Source organism: Colossoma macropomum, unplaced genomic scaffold (genome assembly GCF_904425465.1).
Source record: "Colossoma macropomum unplaced genomic scaffold, Colossoma_macropomum, whole genome shotgun sequence".
Taxonomy (NCBI): domain Eukaryota; kingdom Metazoa; phylum Chordata; class Actinopteri; order Characiformes; family Serrasalmidae; genus Colossoma; species Colossoma macropomum.
In genome coordinates this window covers 60,401,750-60,429,227 of record NW_023494792.1, presented here as the reverse complement: position 1 = coordinate 60,429,227, position 27,478 = coordinate 60,401,750, and the positions used below count along the sequence as shown (strand labels likewise).

General features: G+C 41.9%; 1 protein-coding gene across 2 annotated transcripts in view; it reads right to left on the bottom strand.

Moving 5' to 3' along the window:
* The window catches only part of sox5 (SRY-box transcription factor 5), a 412,851-nt gene that overhangs the window by 316,503 nt on the left and 68,870 nt on the right, over positions 1–27,478 (bottom strand). For both annotated transcript variants that reach the window (XM_036577717.1, XM_036577716.1), the window contains one exon: positions 24,968–25,035. The gene's annotated coding sequence lies outside the window, so the exon portion shown is untranslated. The remainder of the gene's footprint in view (positions 1–24,967; positions 25,036–27,478) is intronic.

Genomic DNA, 27,478 nt, shown 5'->3' with positions numbered 1-27,478 from the left:
GCGAGCTGAACCATTCCAGACGCCGGTCGTCTTCCAGGCACACTTTAAAATAAGGCATATCCGAAGTAAACAAAGCCTGAGCTGCTAATTAAATAGATGAGCCGTATTAACATAACCTAAAAGCCCTGGCCAATTCCAGCCGCACACACACACATAGATAGACCCCCCCCCCAACACACACACACACACACACACACACACACGTACATTTTTTGTTGTTATGATCCAACCAGTGAGCGTCAATTGTTGGCCAGTGTAATTACCATTAGGCCGCGGCGGCTGGCTCTTTGATATGCTAATGAAGCTTCAGCCTCAGCCCCTGCTTCCCTCCCACTCCCATAAAACACTCTCTTCTTGTCTGACAATCTACTAAACATGAATTTCAAACAGCCTCCTTCGCACCTGACATACAGTACCGAGTGACTCATCTAACCCACAATACGCCGGCGAGTGCTGGGGGGGGCAACATACTCGAGGGGGCCAAGTAGGGGGCAACACAGGGAAATGACACAGGTGACGTGCAAGAGATGAGGATGTCTGTGAGAAAGACAGGTTAAGACCTTATGGGCTGGATAGGTCAGGAAGAAGAAGAGGGCTGTTTAAGGCTGATCTGTCAGATACAGGAGCGTCACCTTTGTCATCTGCAGGCTGCACAACTGATGCTTCCACTTTGCTTATCAATTAGACAGCACATCATTTACCATGAATACCGCCCACAGCTGCCGCGCTGCGTTTCACTTCAGCCCTGCGTTCTTAAAAATAAAGGTGTTCTACTGCAGAAAGAGCTACCTCTGCTTCCCTAAGGCCGGCTTTACACGCTGAAACCTACACGAAACTGGATGCATGCAATGAGATGCATTCGAAACTCAGACAAAACAGTTGCAAGTGTGTCAACAAGTCTCATGAAACTGCCCATCAAAACATTGATAATGCAGCATGAATGACATACTTTGCAACCACTAGATAATAAAACAGAAGCTGGTTGAAAAGATTTGTTTCACCTCTCTTGATGCGCCCTAATTTTACATAGAGCTCATTTGGGATCTAAACAGTGAACATTAAAAAACAACAGATAAGCAACTCAAATATAGAGCAAGGAACCATTAACACAGATACATGCACATGGAAAAAAGAATGTCAAATGTCAGCTGGAAAAATCATACAAAATTCATAAAAATGCTGCAAATGTGTAAATGACAGTGTGTGACTATAGCAAGAAAGTTGCAATGTATCAAAAAATACATGCAGCTAATTTGGCTAACTAGTGATTAAATTAAATGTGTTGCGTGCAACTTTGTTTTTGAATTGCTTTGCGTGTCTGTCAAGTCGCATGGCAATTATGCTTCATGCAACTTGAAAGCTGCGTGAAAGTTTCACTGTGTAAAGCCTCTCTTCAAGTTTCAAGTTTATTTGTCATTTACACAACATGTCAGGACATTTATGCATTGAAATGCTTGTGGTGAGGCTCAGATAGTCACTCTACTGAAAGTAAACACAATAACCAGGTCATAAGTGAAAATACTTTGACAATCCACTGCAGATGTAAACATTACATCAAGCATCCATCCATCCATCCATCATCTAAACCGCTTATCCTTCTGGGTCGCGGTGGGGTGCTGGAGCCTATCCCAGCTGTCATTGGGCGGAAGGCAGGATACGCCCTGGACAGGTCGCCAGTCCATCGCAGGGCAGACAGACAGACATACACAGTCACACTCACACTCACACTCACACCTAGGGGCAATTTAGCACGTCCAATCAGCCTGACTGCATGTGTTTGGACTGTGGGAGGAAACTGGAGTACCCGAAGGAAACCCACGCAGACACGGGGAGAACAGGCAAACTCCACACAGAAATGACCCTGGTCACCCAGCCGGGAATCAAACCCAGGCCCTTCTCGCTACCCACTGCGCCACCGTGCCGCCCATTACATCAAGCAAATAATTATTATAATACTCTTGGAATGTTGTTGTTGCCACTCACATGGGATGCTAGCATTTACCTCTGAGCACTCACTGGCTACTTTTTGAGCTCCATCTACTATACAGGTCCACTATACTGGTGTACAATTACAGAGTGAAGGCTGTCATCATACACAGTTTATCAGCCATCATCTACTTAATTCCTCATTGGCCAGTTTCTGAGCACAGGACAGTCCTGTGGTACCAGACTCAGGTACTTCAAGTGTTGCCTGAACTGGCCAGAAATGATCTTGTAAAGCTGGGGTTACTCTACATGACTTAACCCGATTTTAGCCAATTTTAGATTTGATTCTCAGTCTGGCCGAATCTGAGCTGGTCGGCTCTAGTCTGCAGATTTTTGAGTTAGTCGGAGTCGACAGTTGGAGAGAGAATCGAGTCGTGTTTGAGGGGCGCAGACTCAGACCTTTAGCCTCCCAGTCGCGTTTCAGACCAGTCGGAGTTTATCAAACGTTTGATTTTTTCGACCCGACTCTGAGCGAAATCTAGTGTAAACTGATTAACAACTCAATCTGAACGGACTCCTGCAACAACCAATGAAAACAGAGAGAGCGCAAGACGAAAATACAGCAAGTAAACAAAGAAAAATGGTGAGTCTCTCACGTGTGGAGTGAAGCTTTTTAATGAGCTGAGTTTAAGGCGCAATCGAGTTTATGTACATTTAAAACTCTAAAAAAAACAAACCGATTACATTTTTTAATTCATGACCCTCATTTAAACAGATCTACACACGTTTACCTGCTGCTTCTACTACTACTATATCTGCGTCAAACGACAGAGAAAACAGCAGCAGCACCGAGCTGTTTGTTTATCTGGGTCTCCTAGTAACAGGACAACGCGAGGGTTTGCGAGAGTTCGTGAGAGTTCAGTAAGCTCTTTAATCATCACCTAAAAAACCTTAAAAACCAGTCTGATGTGTGAGATGGTCAGTCTTTTTACAGTCTGTTCAGACTTTAAAGGTCGTGTAGTGAACTCAAGGTTTAAGGAGAATGTACGTCTGGGGACAAGTTGGGGGCTGGACTTCAGCGCAAATCAGGTTATGCCCCTCTAAAAAACACCCCCAAATATTTTTTGCATCCAGAGAACGGTTGATAACGTGCGAAACAAGCTAGATGGCCCAATGCTATCATTAGCTAATAGAACAGTTTTTATAATTATTTTTACCACATTTTTCATGCTTAGCTGGAGTTTTTTTGGGGGGGATTTTTCAGCCAACTTACAATACAGCCATGTGCAAATGACAGGCTTGCCATCAGACAACGTTAATGAGTGCAACATCGCCCCCTACTTTAAGCTCCACCTTCACAAAGAATCATCAACATCAAACAAATAAACATTATTCATCATTCTATATATTTTTTCTGCTTTCTTTGATTTACATTTGCCTCACCCCAGTGTAAAATATTGAAATTTTAAAATAATTTAGTAATAATTGCAACAGGGCTTTTTGCTTCCACCTAATAAGTCTACGTTCCCACCCACATTTCGCCCAAGATCTCTCATTGTTCTCAGCACAACTGGCCCAGCGAGACTGACCACAGGACTGCTGTTGTCCAGATATTATTTGGGTATTGATCTATTCTTGGCACAGTCGCCCACCAAACAGAAATATCCAGCCAAGCTCGATGGTCAGAAACTGACCATTAATGAAGTGCTAGGATGGCTATCACAAACTGTGCATCAACAGATGAGCTACACCAGCAAGGTGGAGCTACAGAGTAGGCGTTTCTGATAAAGTGGCCAGTAAATGTCCTTTGTTGTACAGAATGTTGCCATTTCTATATATGCTTCAACAATATACCTTATTATAAAACTATTTCAGAAAGCATAAACTACATTTCATGAGTATAAAAAGAGAAAAAAAAGTGTTTTTAACAGTTTGTCAAAGTTTGTAACTATATTTGAATCAAAGTTTGGCTTTCACCACTAGTACAGTTGCACATTGCGGATTTTATTTATTTATATTCTTCCAACTGCACACAGTGTTTGATGCAATATCACCTGTGCATACCTTGCCTATCTGACCATATGCCAGCATAAATAGAGATTGCAGGCTGTCACATCATTACAGTGTTTGTGATGTGGATGTACGACAGCCTGCAAAAGAATTAGAGAAATAAGAAACTCAGGTCTTGTATACTTTTACAGTACAAGCCATTTTTCAATACACCCAAATACAAGCCATCTCCCTCCTTCTGAGTCATGAGCCTGAATGCACTGACGACTGTTTACTACATAGCACCTATTATTGCTCGCTGGTTATCGTTTTACAGTGTAGTCATAGAGTTTATAATGATTTCATCAGTAACATGAGTAACGTTAGCACCTTTGGCAGACAACGCTGGACAGCCCTCGTGGTAACTATGGATAAGTCAAGACTTTTAACTGATCTTCGACTTTAGACTAAAGTCCTTTTGCCTTGAGTGACTCTCTACCTCAATTATGTTTATTTTATCAAAATAAATGACTGAACATTCCTTTCTGTCACTACCAAAACAATCATAACTCTACCAAACTGTACCAAATGTGTCAGTAGTGACTGTTTCAATGACAAGTTTTAGCTCACTTTGAGCTCAAAAACCCAGTACACGACCAGCAAACACAGCTTTGAACAGCTGTTCACACAGAAAATCATCATATATTTCACTAAAACACTAAAAAGTACTTAAGTATAGAACATATGATGATTCTTAATGTTCCACACTGATTTTCAGTCTTTGGGACACATTTACTTCAAAACAACGGGATCTAACTGCTCACCATAGCTGTGTCCCAATTCAGGGGCTGCATCCTTCAGAGGCTGCATTTGAAGGCTGATTGCGTGACAGCAGCGCGACTAGGCTGTCGCCAACATATCCTGAGGTTCACTGCATGCCAGCAAGGGTTCAAGAACACGGCGGCATCAATAGAGGAGCGAACGGCGGCTGAGGAGTCACTTTAAATGTAAGTATTAGGTTTAAAATGAGTCGAATAGCGAACGATACAGATGTTTAAAAAGCCAATGTGGTCTGAAGCTAAACTTGTGCTAAGGTTTTGTTTTAGGGAGGAGAAAGCAGACAGACAGAAGCATCTCCAGCTCTAATAAATGAAAATGTAAAAAACTAAAATCAAAGTTTCTCCATCTTTAAAGAACTTTGATGTTCTTTGCATTGCGTGATGCAGCAGTACGGGCGGGAACAGCGGTGCTGTGACGCAAACAGGAGATCTCATTTCAGTTCAGCCTTCACGGGTCAACACAGTCTTTGAAGGACTCACCTTCGTAGACCGCATACTTCCAATGATGCAGCCTCTGAATTGGGACACAGCTCATGTGGCCATGACGGGCAGGGATGCAGCCTCACCTCCTGCTCTAAAATGCAGGGGCGTGGCTAAAATAAGGCCCTGCCCACAAACTAAAACTCTGTGGTACAGTAGTGATATGAAACTCTGTGGCAGCATTTTTAGTATAAAGTTTTTTGATTTAAAAATTAAACTCATGACAAATAGAAACATTTTAACTTCAAAATGAATAAAAAATATTTAAAATAATTAAAATGTATTATTAGAAACTGTATAAATATTATTATTATTATTATTATTATTATTATTATTATTATTTTCAGAAGTGTAAATTTAGAGGTTAGGATTTGGGACAGACACCTCCCAACAGAAAGTATGTATAAATAATTATTTTGGGTATAAATAGATCAGAACATAATCCTTGTACATATCTAAAGTCTGAATATTTCATTTGTTTTTTTAAATATTTTAAAACAGGAGTTTGAAATAATTTGGTAGAACAGTCTATATATGATATATATGATGTATATGATATATACACTGATTGGTTGGAACATGCAGCCACTGTTGGTCTCACTGAATATCAGTGATGACATTTGGAAACTGTGTTCGGGTTCAAGTTGAATTAATTAGGGTAATAACTACATTCATATGAAGTTTACTTTGTCCACTCATAGAGCGAAAACAAACACACTGCTTTTCAAATGGAGAAATGAGAGCAAAACAGACAAACATGATTAATTACACAAAATAATTAAATATTTTAATCATCTGACAGCCCTAGTACATTTAATATACATAGAGAGTCTCATACAGGAGTGAACGGCTATTTCTTACACACACACACACACACACACACACACACGCACACACACACACACACACACACACACACGTGCAGCAGAGGGAGGCAGGGTGGATCAGAGGGGAGTCCAGATGGACAGAGAGAGTCTCAGTGTCCCCACACCCTCACGTGTCATATGTTATCCCATCTGCACCATCACCACACGGCCCCAAACCCCAGGGAAAAACACACACACACACACACACGCTCACACACACACACACACACACTGACAATTACACACACTGTCATACACATATACATACAATGTACACACCTATATAACATGTATTGGAGAGGGGGGCACAAACTAACACAGGGTAAAGTCTAACATGGACTTTTTAGAAGATAAACAGATTCAAGTAGAACTTGCTTTTAGTCATCGTCTCGTATTTCCATAGCAACGTCCTCTGTGAATATTGAAAGCAGTCTGAAAGATATATCTCTAGATCATACAGTATGTCTGTCATGGTTATCTGTGAAAGGGTAAAGCAATACAGATTTAATATACAGCCATACACTGCTAACATGCTGACCGCACTGGTACCATTATTCAGTGCTGTGGCCTTAAATTAGCCAAAGAATTCAGACTGACTTGTTTAGGACTCGAAGATTGGGACTATTGACTTGGGACTCGACTTGAGACCCACCTTCACTGACTCGGGACTATCTTGACTCGGGACTTGAGAGTCAAGACTTGAGATTTACTTGTTACTTGCAATTTAGTGACTTGTTCCCAACTCTGGCTGTAATATGGCACCGATTCAAAGTATGCAGTCGTACGGAAAAGTCTGATTTCCTCCTGGTGGCTGTAATCAAAGGTGTGGACTCAAGTCACATGACTTGGACTCGAGTCCGACTCGAGTCACGAATTTGACGACTTGAGGCTCGACTTAAGAAAATCGAGAAAGACTTGCGACTCGACTTTGCCTTCAACACCAGTGACTCGGACTCTGACTTGGACTTATGACTCGGAAAGACTCGAGGCCCAAAGTGGAAGAAACGTGGAGAGAGTCAGACTGCGGACGGGACTCTACACAGTCGATTACATGTGAATGGATTCGTTTCCTGCCGTAAACTGAATGAACAGCAACGTTGTCAGCGGTCCGTCACGGTGCTTATGCTCAGTTTTATTTCGGAAGACAAGCGAAGAGTCAGAGCTCAAGTTCGCCTCCATAAGCTGGAAACAAGTGAAGCATCAACAGCATCAATGCGCCCTCAGTACTTAAACTCCAGTCTTACTGGACTCACCAGCCGAACTGACCATTTTCCTCACGGTGGCAAAACAAAACACAGCTCTCACTATTCGGCCACTTTTAACTAGTTAAAACAAGCACAACATTCACCACGAGGCTGAATTCGACTTTTTATCTACGAGCTTCATATTTGAATTTTCTGTTCCACCTTAAATGGGGCAGCAGTCAGGTGGCGGAACGTAACTGCTGCACCATTTAAGAGGGAATAAAAATTCAACTTCAGCTTTTCTGTCTTTTCTGTAAACTTTGTTCAGCTCAGTCGTTTTGGTTTCTGTTGTCGTCTACATTCAATTCAAACTAGTGGTTGTTTTTAGTTCTAGTTTTAGTGCTGAACTAGTTTTTATTTTTAATCCTGCGCCCATTGTTCCCAAAAATATAGTTTATGCTTTAAATTAAGTTCAGCAGTATTTTTAAAATTCTTTTCATGTGTACTGCTCTACTCTTTGTGTATATCAGTTTGCCTGTCTTGGTTATCTGTGTACCATGGACTTTGTATTTAAGTTGGGTAAAAAAATAAAAAAATTAAAAATTAATATACTGCAGTACACTACTAACCTGCTGACAGTACTCATACAATTATTCACTTTTGTGGCTTTAAATTAGCTAAAGAATTCATACTGGCTTGTTTAGGACTCGAAGATTAGGACTACTGACCTGGGACTTTCTGTTCACACATAAAATCATCATGTTTTTCATTAAAGCACGAAAAAGTACTGAACTAAAGACAATATGACTTGAAAATATGATTTTCAGACTTTGGGACACATTTACTTCAAAACAATGGGGTCTAACTGCTCACCATGTGGCCATGAGGGACAGGGATGCAGCCTCACCTCCTGCTCTAAAATGCAAGGGCGTGGCTAAAATAAGGCTCCACCTACTGACTGAAACTCTATGTTTCGGTAGTGACATGAAAACGTGTCACAACATTTTAGAACAAAGTTTTTAACTTAAAATTAAACTCATGACAAATCGAAAAATTTTAACTTTAAAATGTTCAGGACTCGAAGATTAGGACTACAGACCTGGGCTTGAGACTCACCTTCACTGACTTGGGACTTGAATCGAGACTCGACTAGCTTGACTCGGGACTTGAAACTTAAGTAACAGTGTCTGGGTCAAACCGACCTGATGCATGTTTTGAAGCCATTTTTGACATGAATGCCTCTGAGCTGACGGCTGTGGAACGAAACCCTCATCATCTGCCAGTTTATCATCATGATCAGAATTGATATCAAGATCGTTTTCACTTTCAGACACTTCCTCCTCAATGGATTTCTGTGAAGCTGCTTTGTGACAACATCAGTTGTAAAAAGCGCTATACAAATAAATTTGACTTGACTTGACTTGACTTGACTTGACTCTACTTCGCTATCCTGATCGAGGTTGTGTTCCAGATCCTCCTGGGCTGTCTGTCATTTTCCTGCTCATATCGCTCATCTTTTCCATTCCTGAGAGAGTACAGATGTGTACAGTTGGTAGGACTATATAGGACACTATGTGTGTGATATAAGCATGAAGAGGGTCATCAAATTAGTCATTTTCCATTTACATGTTTAATACACTAATTCAGCCCAGCAGAAAGGGTTTCATGCTCCAAATATTATTAAAAATATTTTTCCTGTATTTTTAAACTCTGAAATATGCTGTGTGTCTGCAAATGTTTGTGCACACTTTCTGTTTACTCGCTTATTCTAATCTTAAAATTAAAAGGTGCCAAATTTTGCACACATGCCACATTTTACGTTTAGTTTTCCCCCAATATGTTAAATTTAGCAAATAAACAGTGAACGTGCATTGAAATGTGCAGACGTGTTCTCTGTAGAGGACGCGTTCATGTATTTTCAATCACCAGCACATATAATTTGACCAGGGGTGCCCAAATTTTGCATACAACTTTAGCCTGACTAGCTCTCGCTCTGAGTTGTTTACACGACTGTATAAGCAGATCACAGTGAGAGCTGGTCAGGCTAAAGGGCGGCCTCCACGTGACGGGGGTTAGATTTAACACAGTGATACAACTAAAGCCAGCAGTTTACTTCAATCAAAAACTACAACGCAAAGCAAAATTACATCTTTTTGGCCTCCACTGACTGTGATTGGTCCAAATCACAAAGTTGTTCATTCTGAGACCTCCCCCTGACTGTGATTGGTCCAAATCATTGTCATTAATTCTAAAACCTCTCCTGGACTGTGATTGGTCCTAATCACCGCGTCATTAATTCTAAAACCTCTCCCTGACAGTGATTGGTCCTAATCACCGCGTCATTAATTCTAAAACCTCTCCCTGACAGTGATTGGTCCTAATCACTGCGTTGCATTCTGAGACCTCCCCATGACTGTGATTGGTCCTAAGAAGTCCATATAACCAGAAACAGGATTGTTAGATTTTTTTTTTGTACATTGTCATTCAAAACAAACTACAGATGTCATGTAAATTAACTATATTTAAATTTTATTGTTCTGCTTTTCTACTCTGTGGTCAAAACTAATTTTGCATTCAGAACAACATATGATTATACTGAACCAAACATGCTTTGCATTGATTCACTCGACTTCTTAGCGACTGTTACAACTAGATCTCTATCTGCTACAAACAACCCTGCTTATGGATTAAGCTGTACCAAGTGCACTCACTCTGCTTTCGGCTGATTTGTTCATAAACGGTAGATGCTGGATATAAAGTTTATGTTTTCATTTGTAGCAGAGGCGTGTAGGCAGCTTCTATAAGAACATGATTAATGTTGTTCAAATACTTTGAAAATTATTAAATAAAATGTGTCCTGCCTTCACCTGCACACCAAACAGACACTTACATATGCACACGTACACATTTCTACAGAAACACACATATACTTGACTATTTCTTTGTGCTTCCTGCGTTCGACAGAAAAACTGCAGCTGCGTCACACAGCCATTGTGTCCAAGCAGAACCGTGTAGGACGTGATGATTATAACCTCTGTTATTAAAGCACTCTCTCTCTCTCTCTCCCTCTAGCTCCCTCGCTGAGATGATTTTCTGTAGTACTTAAAGAACTTCAGTGAGGACGTCACCTCTGCCCTTCACTCTCAGCTCTCGGCCTATTTAACACCCCGCTAAAGCACTCGCAGCCACCGCGCTCTATTAAATATGCTCTTTGATATGGGAACCCACTCAGTGAATATACAAAATACAATTTAGAGGTTAATTCATTTCCAACGATTCAATTATTGATGAGGGCTCTCGACGTGTTCCATTCCGGTTATCCGGCGCATGAAATAAGCACCATCAGGGAGCGAAAATAATGCAGAAAAACTGCTATTTCGATTCAGCCTTCATATCATTACGAGCAGCAATACTATAGAAGAAGGCGAGGTTAAACATTTAGGATGCCACAGGACCTCGTAACAAGCATAAAAGCCACTGCAAACACTGGCGCGGGGATTATAATCCGCTAATCTGCCATGTCGTGTGTAAATGGGAAGCAAAAAAGTAGGTAATGAAATGTCACTTCCAGTTTGGCTCTACAGCACCTCCGACCGCATTTCAATCTGATTACGTTTCTCTCCATCGGCACGCTGAATCGGCCCTTTCTTACCCGCTAAAGGGACACGCTGGACAGAATGAAAAGAGTAACCATCGCTAGACCTGCCTACCCATCCTACAGTGATGCTGCAGTAGACTCTAAAGTGAGATTTTCCGGTTAAAAGACCAGGAAAACCCCCTTCTGATGATGTATCTTGAAGGTGAGAGGAGTTTTTGAAAGACTGCAACTGCTTCCCGGTGGATTTTTGTGAGCAGACTGTTTTGAAATGTTTTTTTTTTTCCATTAGCTGGTCAGTGCACAAGAAAACCAGTTTAGCTGACAAGCTAACTGGTAAGTGGGAAGTAGAGGTGCTGTGGGGGGGTGAAGCACCCCCTGATTTCAGGACTGCATCTGCTAAAAATAATTAAAATATTAAAACGTTCTGACCTTCATAATAATCTGAGTGTAGTAAAGACCCATGTGTGCTTATTTTAGAGTGGAGCTTGTATTTTTACACTTTAACCCTTGTGTGGTGTTCAGCTCTGTGGGACCCATTTTCAATGTTTACCAAAAGAAAAAATAATACATACATCATCTAAACCGCTTATCCTTCTGGGTCGCGGTGGGGTGCTGGAGCCTATCCCAGCTGTCATTGGGCGGAAGGCAGGATACGCCCTGGACAGGTCGCCAGTCCATCGCAGGGCAGACAGACATACACAGTCACACACACACTCACACCTAGGGGCAATTCAGCATGTCCAATCAGCCTGACTGCATGTGTTTGGACTGTGGGAGGAAACCGGAGTACCCGGAGGAAACCCACACAGACACGGGGAGAACAGGCAAACTCCACACAGAAATGACCCTGGTCACCCGGCCGGGAATCAAACCCAGGCCATTCTTGCTGTGAGGCGACAGCGCTACCCACTGCGCCACCGTGCCGCCCAGAAAAAATGATGTGATTTATTATTATTTCAACCTCAGATTCTTGGTCTTTGCTCATTTTCTGTGAAGAACATATAAAATAACCCATTTTCAGTGTCTTCACTCTGTTCACCCCCCCACACATTTATATTACACATGTGGTGTTGGGCTGAACCTGCAGGGACTAAAAGTGTGGAGGTGCTGTGTCCTTCACTCTGTTCTCCTCCTACATGGCCTGCTGTTAGTGTGTGTGTTTATATATGTGTGTGTGTGTGTGTGTGTGTGTGTGAGGGTGTGAGGCTGCTGACTGGCTACAGCTGCTAAAGGAGAGCCCTACACTGGCCACTTGTGATATTTTAAACATTTAGTATTTTTACATAAATTGTTGTGGCACTAATAACATTAATGTGGTGGGTCCACCAGACCACTGAGTAACAAACACATCAACACCACACAAGGGTTAAGGTGGAATGAAAATTGAAGACACTAACTTCAGCTTCATCTAATCTAACTTAATCTAATGGAGCAGTGGCCATAAATTGTTAGAGCCCTGGGCGGCTGATCTCAGGGTTACGGGTTCAGTACTCAGGTCTGCTGCTGGGGCCTTTTTGGCACTTAACTCCCTCTATTCCAGTGGTGCTGCATGATTGCTGACCCTGCACTCTGCCCCCTGGCTTTCTAAACTGGAATACGCAAGGAAAAGAGATTGACTGTACTGTGCAAAGCTAACTTAATCTCTAGAGAATCACTCCCCAAACTCAGGCTGCACCACTTGAGATGGAGGCTTAACCCTTAATTCACTACAGATACACACTAATAAAGTAACATTTATAGTTTTTCTAAGAGTTCTTCTGTTTATATGTGTGAGTTTATACATTAGCTCACAGTAACCGGTCCAAAATGCTTTCGTCCAGCTGGGAATTCCCCCAACTCTCCAGATTACCCACTCTGGCATTGCTAATGGTCGTATGATTTATTTGCGGAAAGAATGCTGGGTGTTGTAGTGAGAGAACACTGATAAATCAGAACATCAGAACATATAAAATCGTGAATTGATAAGACTGAGGGATTTAATGCTACACAACAAATTAAACCTTTTTTTATGCCTTTAATACCAGTTCATGCTCAGGTTTGGCGTCCGATTTTTGCATATGAGTGCAGCAAAACATATCTTGGAAACATTATGACTTCCAACCACTTTCGTACGGCCATTTTTACCAAAACAAAGTAGTTACTGTATGATTACTGCACTGCCATTGTTAACTGCATAGCGACGAGCCGCGCAGGCTAATGATTCTCGGCGAGTAAAACACCCGAGGCTGAGCTGTATAGCGCTGAAAGCGAGGCATCTGAGATGAAAGGGGGAAAGAAACAGATTTGGGAGGATAGTACGAGGAATCACTCTTGAGTATTCTTTTAAATCATCAGCAGTTGTGTAACAATTCCTCCTGCTAATGGGGGTGTTTTGTTGGGTTTAATGGGCTTAATTGGCCGGGGCCCAGCACCGCTAGCGAAGGTGGAGAATAATAGAGATACCTGTTCTCCTCCTCTCCCTCTGTTCAGCTGGAGGAGGAGAAAGCCCCCGAGGAACAGACATTACCTTAACCCACAGGAGAGGGAGAGAGAGAGGGAGAGAGAGGGAGAGAGAGAGAGGGAGAGAGAGAGAGGGAGCGTTCTTTTTTCCTTCACCTGAATAAAAACAGGCAATGTTTATGCATGATGCACACTGAAAATCTCACATCGATGGGGTTTGCTTTGAACTGGGGCATGACCGAGTTACTGTTTGGCTGCTAAACATGTACCAGCGATTTACAGGCATCATCGAAAATTACTGCAATCGAAGCACCGATAAAGTCTCTGTAAACGTTACATAACGTTGCCAAAATATTAAACGAGTATCTCAAAAATGGAAAATGGAAAAAAGGAAAAATGCTCAGAACGTATAACGTAAGTTAATATAATGAGATTTTTTTCTAAGTAATTTTAAAGCATTTCTCTCTGTATATTCATCATGAAATTATCACCCAATGTAAAGGGCAGCTGCTGTGCTCCAACGACGTCATGAAATAAAAAACTGAAAAACTGAACATGGATGTGAACTAAAACATACTTCCCAGCTCTAATGGAAGCTAAAAAATTGCTTGTTTACAATAAAAATTTATTGCTTTATGCTTGGGTGGCATGGTGGCGCAGTGGGCAGCGCTGTTGCCTCACAGCAAGAATGGCCTGGGTTTGATTCCCGGCCGGGCGACCTGGGTCACTGTGTGGAGTTTGCATGTTCTCCCCGTGTCTGTGTGGGTACCCTCTGGGTACTCCGGTTTCCTCCCACGGTCCAAAGACATGCAGTCAGGCCAACTGGAAATGCTGAATTGCCCCTAGGTGTGTGTGTGTGTGATTGTATATGTCTGTCTGTCTGCCTGCCCTGCGATGGACTGGTGACCTGTCCAGGGTGTATCCTGCCTTCCGCCCAATGACAGCTGGGATAGGCTCCAGTGACCCAGAAGGATAAGCGGTTTAGATGATGTATGTATGTATGCTTTATGCTTTTATACTCTATACAAATATTGCTAGGCCAGTTGTTGCCCAAACTGTTAAACGCAAAGAAACTCAATCATAGAACTAACCCATTTCCAAAATAGCAAAAAAATGTAAATAAAAACAAAACACAATGATGAGCAAATCATTTAAACCCTATGTTTCATTAAAAATGCTTTAAAGACAACATATCAAAGGTTGAAACTGAGAAACTTTATTGTTTTTTGAAAAATATATGTCTATTTTGAATTTGATGCCGGCAACACGTTCCAAAAAAGTTGGGACGGGGGCAACAAAAGGCTGGTAAAGTTGTGTAATGCTAAAAAAAACACCTGGTGGTTGATTGGCAACAGGTCAGTAACATAATTGGGTATAAAGAGCCTCTCAGAGAGGCGGAGTCTTTCAGAAGTAAAGATGAGGAGGGGTTCACCACTCTGTGAAAGACCATCAAATAGTGCAACAATCCAAGAAAAACGTTTCTCAACATAAAACAGCAAAGAACTTTTGATTTCCATCACCTACAGTACATAATATCATTAAAAGATTCAGAGAATCTGGGGAAATCTCTGTATGTAAGGTACAAGGCTGAAAACCAGTATTTGAAATTCTTTTTGGAAATCACGGACGCTGTGTCCTCCGGGCTGAAGACCACTCAGCTTGTTATCAGAAGATGACTTTTAGCATGAAGACATCTAGTTAAGCCTAAAGATCTCTATATGACAAGCAATTTAGCAATAACTCGTTTCAATCTGCTGCCAGAGCAGTCATGTATCGGTACGCACAATCTGCATTTTCTATCACTGTATAAAAGACGCATACATTTTCTATCATGCACTTTATTTCAAGGAAGCACTGTGACTTTTCGAGCTCATTCAGAGTGCGGATCGGATCAGTAAGTGCTTATTATTGTTTTGTTTAATCAGAGTAACAATAAAATACAACTGATATGCGACACATTTCCATTCATGTGTTTCCTTGTTCAAAAATGTAGCTTGTGTAAAAATCTACGACTTTTGGGCTTTGTTAGATCAAACTTTACATATCAAGTAAATTAATTTGTACAACAGATAGCGCTGCATACATATATATACATATATATATATATATATATATATATATATATATATATATATATATATATATATATATATATATATTTTACTGGAGAAGAGAATTAGCCATGTTTTTAGCCACAGCCTTAAAGGTTAACACAGGCCTGCGTGTCCAGATCAGCCCCATAATTTAGAATCCATGTTCTAAATTAAAATAGTCTTGTTGACTGTAATTGACCATTTGCAATATAATGACTAACACAACACTCAACCAATTATTGGCCTACAAAACTGACCGGAGTGTATGTATAGCAAAACAGCTATGCATAGTGGGAAGCTGCACCCCCAGAACTGCACTACTGTTGGTTATTGTAATTTCTAGCTCCTTAAAAATGAATGTCAGTATCTGTGATAATGTTTATATCGTCCAAGCTGTACTTCGAATCAGAGCCAGATCCGTGTAGAAGGTTTGATATCGGTTCAGGAGATGTTGATCTCGTAAATCAGCGTCCGTTACCCACTTTCTGTGAAGCTTTGCTGCATTACGAGCCTTTATTGAGAACCAGTTCCAACAAACAAACAGAGAGTGTTTGATTCGTCGAGTAGCACTGCTTCCTCCGACTCCTCCAGAGGGTCCTCTCATGTATTGTTTTGTCTCGACATAAATTGAATTGAGGCGACTACAAGCCCTGACACCCAGCCTGCATCACATGGAGCAGGACTGTATGCGTGCTGGATATTGCCTGTTTATATGATAATGCAATTGCCATGCTGATGAGGGACCTCGGCCGCTGCCTGCCCTCTTATTACCATGCATCGCAAGATGCACGCGCCATCCCTCGGAACGTAACGGTACACACGTAATGGCGTAATTCGTTCAAGAGCCTCGTCCTTCTGTGTGAGCATCTAGTCACGGAAACGGTCGTCTTCATGCACCACGAGCAGTAACGACCGCATGCATTCATCTACCCCAATTAGCTCGGAACAACAATGCCCAGGCGAGGTGAGGGAAGCTGGGCTATGGCTGGAGAAGCGGAAGGGCTGGAGGAGCGCGGGTCTACGGGGACTTCTGGCAGGGAGAGACTGGGAATAGAGTGACGCTGGGCATATTGGGCCCGCTGCTCGACAGGGAATATAGGGAACTACTGCAGGACAATCTGTCACCCCCCCCCAGCCAGGGATGCTAATGACAGATGATGTGTTCCCGGAGTAGTCCACAGAGGGACAGAGCGACAGAGGGGCAGAAAAAGAGACCAACAGACTTAACCTATGAGCAAGATTTGCCTTAGATAGCAGACCTGGGTTAACATACCTCTCAAAGCACCAAGACTGGTCCACTCCAGCCCCTTTTAGAGTAAAGAGCCCCAGCCATATGAAGCCTGCTCAGCTCTGACAGTGGCTTGAGGCCATGTAGCAGTCAGTGGAAAGGCATGCTGAAGGCCAAGACCCAGCTAAAAGCCCGGCCTCCATCCCTCATGGCTCTGTATAACGCTGTGGACATTCTGCCTCCATTATTCCATATGTATTTACAACCCAGGGGCCCAGGGCACGTAAACAGGCTCTATGTTATCGGGCACAAGGGGCCTGGACACATACAAACACAGACCAAGAACACAGTGCCGATGAGCTGTAGATCTTCTCAGTGCAAACATGAAGCTGGACGCACCCATTTGGCCAGACAGCTGCTTCATGAATGGATGAAGAAGCTAGCAATAGCCACATAGCCCTGGAGTGCATGTTAGGTATGCTAACACAGGTACAACATGTACATATAAACAGGCAATAACATTTATAAAGCATTTCTGAGGCCAGTAATTAAGTTTACTTGTAATAACACAAGCTTTGGAGTCCAGATGATCTTTCCAAGCTCCACCTACAAATGCATTCTTTCAAAGCAACTGTCGCAGAACAGTTTTTATCTTGACTTTATGGACCTAGCTAGACTATTTTTCCATAATGCCAGTATATATATGGCAAGTACGCCAAAAAATCAGTGGTGGATGAAGTACACAAACCATGAACTTGAGTTAAAGTAGAGATACCCAAGGTAAAGTTCCTCCCTTTAGACCTCCACTTGAGTAAAAGTACAAAAGTATTTGCCTTCAAATGTACTTAAGTATCGAAAGTAAAAGTACTAACAGATTAATTATGTCTCTGATGTCCTGTTATCATTTTTATAACAAGACTCGCTTCATTAACTAATTTTAGGTGAAAATACTCCAGTGTCTCTCTTGGTAAACCGGTCTTTTAATAGAAGGTCATTAATTAGTGACGCTGATGGCACTGAAGGCAAACAGTTTCCATCAGGTAGAACTGAGTGGCTCTGAATTCACTTTTTGCGGACAAGCAAAGTTTCAGTTTAAGATTTATTTGAACTTAGTTAATAAAAACTTTAAACTCAGATTCACAAATGAGTTTCCTTTACTAAACTGCATCTGTAGGTCTCTGTTCATAAACATAAACTAAACAAAACAAATTTACTATAAAATGAAATATTGTTTGTATAAATTCAGGAAAAAGACACGTCAGTCTCAACTGCATATGTGTACATATTTCTATATTGTGGTCTATTTACACAAAGTTAGGTTAGTTCATCATTTATGTTGAATAGACTCTCCCAAAATTTTACGCTGCTGCACTGATGTTGAACCGTGTGCTGCACTGGGTCGGTATGACCAACAGGTCAAAACAAGCTCAAAACTAAGTGAGCGCTGTGCCCTGATTGGTGTTCTTACTTTGCGCTTCTTTCATTTTGACATTACGTTTTTATGCACACATAAACCAAAAGGAGCGACAGATTTCTCATAATGTAGTGGAGTGAAAGTAAATATTTGACTTTGAAATGTAGTGGAGTGAAAGTAAAAAGTCACCCAAAATGGAAAAACTTCAGTAAAGTACAGATACAGGAAAAAACTACTTAAGTACAGAAACGAATTACATTTACTTCGTTACTGTCCACCACTGGAAAAAATGCATTTGGCAAATTCTTTAAAGCAGCACTAGTCATGCTACAGAAACCAGCAGTTTAGCTTTGCTAACTAGTTAACAAATGTTAAAAACTGCTAACTGCACAGCTCATTAAATCAGATGTTTATCTTTGAAAATATTGCTTACATTGTCTATGCTAACTGTGCTGAGTCGCACATCTGCAACATGAAGCTGGATGCTGCCTCTGTTTTGGCCAGACAGCTGCTTTATGAACGAATGAAGAAGCTAGCAATGCCTGCATAGCCCTGCATAGCCCTAGTATAGGTATGCCAACACAGGTACAACATGTATGCATAAACAGGCAAAAACAAGTTATACTAACATTTATATTGCTTTATCGAGGCCAGCAATCAAGTTACCAGCTTTAAATTGCTTGTAAAAACACTAGCACTGCAGTCAAATTGCAACGGTTGCAAGGTTGGGCAATGCTAGCAAAAATCCCATACAGCTGAACTAATTTTTTTTCCAAATATATGTCAGTTTTAGTCACTAGGATAGATGGATTGAGGATCTCATTGATAAGCTAAGCAGAAAGTTCATTCACTTCATCTGTTTCAAATGTTGCAAGCTAACTGAGTCTCTATTTGTCCATAGTTCTCACCAAGTAGCTTAACTTTATGGGTCCAGACAGCTGCTTCATGAATAAATAAAGAAGCTAGCAATACCCACAAAGCCTTAAAGCGCATGTGGTATCAGTCTGCCAACATGGGTACTGCATGTACACATAAACAAGCAACAACAAAGATATACTAACACTTACACCGATCAGGCATAACATTATGACCACCTCCTTGTTTCTACGCTCATTGTCCATTTTATCAGCTCCACTTACTATATAGGTGCACTTTGTAGTTCTACAGTTACAGACTGTAGTCCATCTGTTTCTCTGATACTTTGTTAGCCCCCTTTTACCCTGTTCTTCAGTGGTCAGGACCCTCATGGACCCTCACAGAGCAGGTACTGTTTGGGTGGTGGGTCATTCTCAGCACTGCAGTGACACTGACGTGGTGGTGGTGTGTTAGTGTGTGTTGTGCTGGTACGAGTGGATCAGACACAGCAGTGCTGCTGGAGTTTTTAAACACCTCAGTGTCACTGCTGGACTGAGAATAGTCCACCAACCAAAAATATCCAGCCAACAGCGTCCTGTGGGCAGCGTCCTGTGACCACTGATGAAGGACTAGAGGATGACCAACACAAACTGTGACCTTTCCACACCCACAAATGCATTGTTTGGAAGCATCTGTTGCAAGGTTTTGGTCACACTGATTAATTGTGTTCAGTTTTTTTAAGGATGTCTTTGACAGGTGAAGCAGAAATGTTAATGTTGTAAGCTTAATATAAAGGCCAGCTAAGCCTCTGTTCTTCTCTGTCCACAGCGGTCACCCAGTAGCTTGACCTTATCAAGTTAGAGGCTCCATGTTGTCATGTTTTCTGTTTTACCATAATGTCAGTATATAGCCTTGCTGCCTAGCTTTGTCATCTATCTACCCTGATAACAGGAGGATAGTGATGGCACTGATGGCAAAGCTGGTGGTCCACTGGTGTTTTGCTCAGCGTTTTCCGGCCGGCCTACCAGTGTTTAAGCAGAGTCTTAGACAAAATTCCACTGCTCATCGCTCATTTTCCACTCACAGTCCAATTTACTGATTTTTTCCTACCTTCTTTTCTTTAGTTATACTTTGCAAATTTGTTTAGTAAATAATTTTAATCTTGCACAGTGTCAGCAACAACATTTTCAATTAAAGCATTTTATATTAGGCCTAGTTATTCGTTTTTTCTCTCTCAGCTGTTGTTGGTAATATATGTCTGAGTTTATTTTATAAAATAAAAGACTATGTATATTTCATCGCTGTCCAATGAAAAACATGTATCTCCATTCTTTTCTGCATCATTTGAGCTCAGCTGCTGTCCTTTACATTGTGTGAAAATTTTATGATGATTGGACCAATAGAAACGCTCCAAAATTGCTTAGAATAAAAACATTTTCCATTAAGTTACATTGAAACTAAAGAGGGTTTTTGCCCTCTCCTGTAAAGTTACTATTGTGGAGATTTTTGTTTTTCGTTGGACAGCGATGATTTAAAATCTACTTGAGGAGATTAAAAACTAGGCAGAGCTTGTATGCAGGACAGTAATCTGGGAGGTCCAAGGGTGGATCAGAAGTGGCAGAAAGTCAGCGGGGTCCCGACCTTATCAAGCCAGCTGACCGATATATGCTCGCCGTCTGGGTATCAACGTTAAAACTGCTGAATCTGAACTGCTCAGTCTATTAATCAGAACATCAATGTCTATAAAAACTCTAGAAACCTTCATTATACGACCAAAGAATGACACCCAGCTTATTCTAACACTGCGTCCCTTTACACACATGCAAACTGAAATGAATAACACACTCCAGATTTACAGGTTTTGACAAGTTGACACAAACGTGCTACCTGCACACATGAGTCAGGACGCTGCACAGCAATCGAGGGTCAGCAGGGCCTCATCCGAAACAACTTTACAGCTCTACAACTTCCCATTACATGGCACAACTTCCTGTGGAAGCGGGCCGCTGTAGGTGGACCTTCCTTTAAACACGCTCTTAGAGGAAGGCAGGTCAGAGGTCGACCAAGTGTGTTTACACCAGAACCGTGCGCTGCTATGTTATCCCATTCTCAGAGCGCTCCTCCAACGCTTTTATGAGAAACAATCTTTCAGTGTTTATATTCCCGTAGAGAAGAAACCTCCGGAGCAACATTTTTGGTGAGACAGAGTTACTTGTCAACGGCTCCTGAGCAGCGAGTGAGAAGTGCATGCAGACCGAAACAGTGTGGTTCAAAAGATACAGTACTGTGTAAAAGTCCGAGACCACCCTCCACTTATTATAGTCAGTCAAAACAGCCATTATGCACAAGTCATTGATTTTTCAGGAGATATTTTGGAGGTGATTACACTCAGAGAACACTGACTGGGGTGGTGCCCACAAGGTTATGTCATCAGTACCTTTAGTTAGAGAGTGTAATTGTACTTTAATACATCACAATTATTTTTTAGTTGTATTGACTCAACTCACCCTCAATGCACTCCAGGCTTTTCATTTTTGTTGTGTGTGAGCATCTATGCTGGCTTTTTTGTTTGTCACTGTCTCTCTTCTGGTCTCTCTCTTCACAGGTGTACCTGGTCTGCAATCAGTCATGTAAGGAGGACCTCAAACCAATCAGAGGTCTGGCTAGTATAGCTAGGGGAGGAGCCTATGCTTTAAAAGAGACCTTCAAGATGGCTGAAGATATGGGGGTTGATGGGTCTGCTGTGGTTTGAGGGTTTTTGGAGTTTGAGGGTTTTTGGAGTTTGAGGGTTTTTGGAGTTTGAGGGTTTTTGGAGTTTGAGGGTTTTTGGAGTTTGAGGGTTTTTGAGTATCTTGGTTTTGAGTATCTGGGTTTTGAGTATCTTGGTTTTGAGTATCTGGGTTTTGAGTATCTTGGTTTTGAGTATCTTTTTGTTTCAGGTATATTACTGGTGCTTCTTAACTTAGTTTTAAGACTTTAACTCTTGTGATGGGGAAGTGCTTTAGATTTGGTATTTTACCTGCACACATTTTAACTTTGTTTTACAAATTGTTTGATTATGTGTACCATCTGGGGTTTCAAACACGTAAGAAGGGCACCTATACATTCTCACCATGTAGAAGTCTACTCTGTCTAGTTCCCTTGGTCAGTGGGCCACATGTACTTCCAATTACTGGCCAGGAAAGTGTAGAGTAGTTGGCTTCCGTTTCCTTTTTTAAGTTAGCTAAGCACTTTGTCTCAGAGTAGGTGAGTGTGGTAGGTTTTGTTCTCTTCTTTGGTGCTGTTCACAGTTTGACTCCTCCAGTGTGGTTCTAGGTCTCACAGCACACCTTTTTATTGTGGCTGGTTTTAATAAAATGGCTTCAAAAACTCTATCGGTCTGTTCCTCCAGCTTTTAGTCCATCAGCATCAGTTCCATCTTTCAGTGCCCTGTGTTACTGATTCCACAGGGCCCTAGACAAAACACTGGGTCATAATTTTATTGTTCTGTTTTAAAACCATATAAAAAGGTACACCAAGATGCTTTTCACCTGGGGGGAAAAATGTATTTAAAGTGCACAGTTGGACCTCAAAACTGCTGTTGTACCTTTTTGAGGGTACCTTTTAAATTGTTTGTACCTAGACAAGTCAAAAATGATTAACAATTATTCATATTGACTTGCACAAGGAGGGAGAAAGTCAAAGGCAAAGAGGTAAAAAAAGGAGCTTCCGAAACTGGAGTTCAAAAACATGATTAATATCTGCAGAGAAAGAAGAAAGACCTGGTAGACACCAACACTGTCCCCATCAGGATAAAAGCACTTAAAGGGAACTGCCAACTATTTTTCAAAAACTCTGCAAAATTAAATGGTTAAGATGTAAACAAACGCATTCAGAGTGGTTTGGTGTGAAATGCTCTGTTCTAGAGTCTGAATTGTTCACAGTGGTGGTGATAGGAACCAGACGTCCACCTCTAAAAGCTCCCTCAAAGAAAGTTATTAAATGAAATGGCTGTGAATGCAGTGCCTGATGTCTGAGACACTGTTTTATGCTTTTGGTTTAAAATGTATTTTAATCTATTCATGGCAGAGGCACCCATGCAAGGTGCTGTGTTGCAAAATAGTCCCCAAAGACAACTTATTTTTTTCAGATTAACTGCTATTTTACCATCCTCAACAATCCAAAAAACTCAGATACATGTAGGTTCACTGGTGGCTTTGGATAGTAAATAAAATATTATAAATATTGGCTATTTTTGTGTTGTAGACATGGAGACCCCTGGTTCCTATCAAAACCACTGTAAAGAAATCTGTAAGTTTCTCTACAATGTACCATTTCTCCTCAAACTACTATGAATGACTCCACTGTGAGAAGACGACTCAGCGCTGTGGGTCTGAAAGGATGTGTAGCTGTCAAGAAGAACCTCACTGAGAAAAGGAGACGGACACATCAAACAAAGAAGCTGAACAATGGACTGACCACCCCAGAGTCCAGACCTCAACACCACTGAATGTGTTTGATTACTTCAGAAAATGATCAACCAGCTTCTAAGACTGAACTTTGGAGGTGTGTCTGCAGATTCTTTGAGGGACTGAAAGTGAGTCTCCTGAAAAGAATGGAAGCTGGAATAAAGGTGAAGAGAGACACACTGAATATTGAAAAATGTGGTATATTCAGATGTTGAAGTTTTCTGATTCCTTCCTGTCCCTGAAAAATGAATAACTTGTACTTATTGGCTGTTTTGACTGGAAATTAAATAATAAATGAAAGGTGACTTTTGCTCAGTGCTGTACTGCAGCACAGCTGTTGTGTGCTGGAGAGAAGCTCACAGATATGAAAAGCTTTTAAATGAGTATTTTCCTCAGTTATCAGCTGGTATCAGTCAGCAGTGAGAACCGAGCTGAAATTCTACAAAGTGCATTATTATAGAAATATGCACATCTATTCTATGAACGCTGTTCCATAGTGTGTATCATACTGACACGCAAACACACACACACACACACACACGATCTCAGAGCTTCATGCTTGGCTATCTTTCCTGGACAGTGTCAGGAGCAAAACCCATATGTCATACAATATGATGCCCTGTCAAGCGTGCAGTTGAGTGTATTTGACAGAAAAACAATTTGATTTTGGGAGTGGGGCACTTTCCAGCTGACTGCATCGGCAGCTGAGTAGCTCAGCAGTGACCCGTGTGTGTGTGTGTGCGGGGATATATGCGCGTGTGTGTGTGTGTGGTCAGGGTGCAGGCTGGCCGCAGAGGGATGGTCAGGGGCGACTCTCTCAGCTGCTGTGCATTGTTGCTGCAGACACACAATGCACCCAACACAGTCCTCCAGCTGACCCCCTGGCCTCTCTCTCTCCCTCCCTCCCTCCCTCTCACTCTCTCTCTCTCTCTCTCTCTCTGTTTCTCTCTTTCCTCTTTAACTATCTCTCCCTGTAGCTCTCTCTCTTCTCTGTATTAGTATCTGTAGCCATAAACCCATTGTCTCTCTCTTTCTCTCTCTCTCCTGTTTATTAATTCCTATAACAATAACCTTATACTCTGTCTTTCACTTGTCTCTCTCTTTCTTTCATTCTTTCTCTCTCTTCTCTTTATCTATTCATATAGTAATAACCTCTCTCTCTCTCTCTCTCTCTCTCTCTCTCTCTCTCTCTCTCTCTCTCTCTCTCTCTCTCTCTCTCTCTCTCTCTCTCTCTCTCTCTCTCTCTCTCTCTCTCTCTCTCTCTCTCTCTCTCTCTCTCTCTCTCTGTGCCACTCGCTCTGCCTACAGGGTGAGGGTCCTGACTGAGCACCCAACCTTTGCTCTTCATGTTTTGCGATTGGCTGATAGGATGTTCTGCTGGACCGGAAGACGGCCTTTTATTGGCTGACACTCACACGTATCCATGGAAACTGCTTGGCCGTTGACCGCTATTAGAGGAGTCATGATGCTGATTGGCTGTGCACTTTTCAAGGCATCGTAAACTGCCACATAATTGATTTGTTTACCCCAGTACGTTGTCCTGGTGGGACGGGGCGCGATGGGAGGAAGTGATAAATAGGGAAAAAACAATAATAAATAGGCTCTGACCTACTAACAGGCCGACGGAGACGAGCACTTGTCTTCGGACCACAGACCCATCGGTGAACAGCAGAATCCTGAGAGAGGGAGAAGAGAGGAGGACAGACATTAGCATCCCGAAATAAAAACACGGGACATTCACTCATAAACAGGGACCTTCTGTGAAAAGGAAGAGGAGCGTGTGTGTGTGTGTGTGTGTTCACCTGCATGTAAAGAGCTTTGTTCTAATCTTTATGGTAATAGAGTCTGGCGGCCACTTGGCTGCAGGCAGAGCAGATCAGGCATTAATAGAAAGTAAATGTGTTTGTGGAGAAAAGGAAAGAGTCACTTGAAACAGGACTAATTTATTCCTTATTGAGTTGAGTGAGTGCATTCGCAGAGCTGGCAGCCACTCAGCCACTGCCACACACACATCAACATCCAAGGTACGATATATAGGGGGTCCTGGGGGGTCTAGGACCCCCTAATAAACCTCTTGGACCCCAGGAATGTCTCAAAATCAAAATTCTGTGGGTCCTTAAAAATAAATTTATTATGAAGTTATGCTGTTTGTTAGGGATAAAATTGGGATTCTTAACTAGAGATGCAGCTCTGCTCTGCCTCAGGGTAAATCTGAAAACTCGCCCAGTTTCCCAAGAGTTTGGCGTAAAGAGTGTTTCTCACTTCTCACACTGAAGACAGAAAAGGAGACGAAGAAGATCTCAGTTAATGTGCGGAAGAGCAAATTATGTAGTTATGTTATAACTGAAGTTCACCTCCTCGCCTTCCGTTACAGTGACAACGGGTTTGCAACCCCCACAGCCACCCCATCTCCTCTCTGTTCCTCAGCCCTACATCAGTCCTGCTACAGCTATGAGGGGTCTGGCCTTACAGCTAGCTACAGGCAGAAGCTGCCCAGAACTCCAGCCCAAGTTCCTCAGAGTCCCACCCCGCTCCCTCAATCCGTCTTCCCTCATACTACCACCGCCATGTTGAATGCATGGCCTGAACTCACAAAACTAGAAAAGAGACTTTCCTGAAGAACAATTGGGTAACACTTTACTGTAGGGTGCTGTTCATAAGGCTACATGACACCTATATAAGGTTGTTATTACAACTGACATAGCCCTACATAACTGTTTATGAATGCTTATTACAACAGGCATCATCTGTCATAAAGGCTACTTTAGCTGACTTTGATAAAAATTGGCAAATGTAACCTTTATAGCGAGTGACGCTTATTGGAACAAGCATTTATAAACAGTTACGTAGGGTTAGGTCAGTTGTAATGACAACCTTATGTAAGTGTCATGTAGCCTTATGAACAGTACCCTACAGTAAAGTGTTACCAACAATTGTTCAACCGAGTTGAACAGCTGCCCATCCTGTGCGTTCTGATGCTGCTGCCTCTTCTGCCTTGATCCGATGCCACCGCTCGCCGTGCAAACCTCACCTTCACAACCTGACCCCACTGATGCTGCTGCTGCATGAACTAAACTAATCAAATTAATCATTTGCTCCACCTGTTTTCCCTGTTTTTGTACTATAATACTTTATACTAACAATGTTTACTATCCGGTGTCGACCAGAGGAGGATGGGTTCCCCTTCTGAGTCTTGGTTCCTCTCAAGGTTTCTTCCTGTTTCTCTTAGGGAGTTTTTCCTTGCCACTGTCGCCACTGGCGACGCTCATGGGGGCTCGGACCCGGACTTCTTTTTGTAATGCTCATTTCCTTGTAAAGCTGCTTTGTGACAACACCTGTTGTAAAAAGCGCTATATAAATAAACTTTACTTGCTTCAACCAAACATTTTGTTGCCATTGAAGCATCAGCATCACTATGTCAAGTGAGTTAGCCGCCAGCCAACACTGGAGTAGCCAGCCAGCATGGGACCCCCCCAAATACCAGGGTGTATTTCACACACTGTCAATATCTACACCTCAATACAGGCATAAACACCAACGACAAGGAGCATCAGGTCATTGGACCCCTTATAACTAAAGTTCAGGGGGCAATGCTCCTCCAATCCTATCACAAAGCTTGAGATATGCCATGATAGTGAAACTGCAGAGAACAGTCTGAAACAGATATGCAGCCACAGGTCAGCCTGGCTCACTGGCTGAAATGGGGAAAGAATATTCATTATTATTTTATTAGATTAGATTAGAATTATTAGATTATTAAGGTGCATTTTTTGGATAATTATATTTCTATTTGTTTCCTGTGAGTGCTGTCATTGTATTTATTCTAAGAAACCTGACAGTTTATTTTATAAGTTTGCTATGTTGCTGCTTCTAAAGATCTCAGCTGTCTAACTCATTTACGCCGGAACTACATGCTACAGACGCCAGCTGTGCTGCTTTGTCAACTAGCTAGCTGTGTTAAATCACTGAAGCTGCCAAACCGCTTAGCCTATCAATCCACACCGCATCCACATCTCACAACAGACTCACTCTGATCTTACTGTAACATCAATGTAGCAATTCTAAACCTGCACATATAGATTGACATTTTGTATATCTTCTATCCATACCTTGCATAAT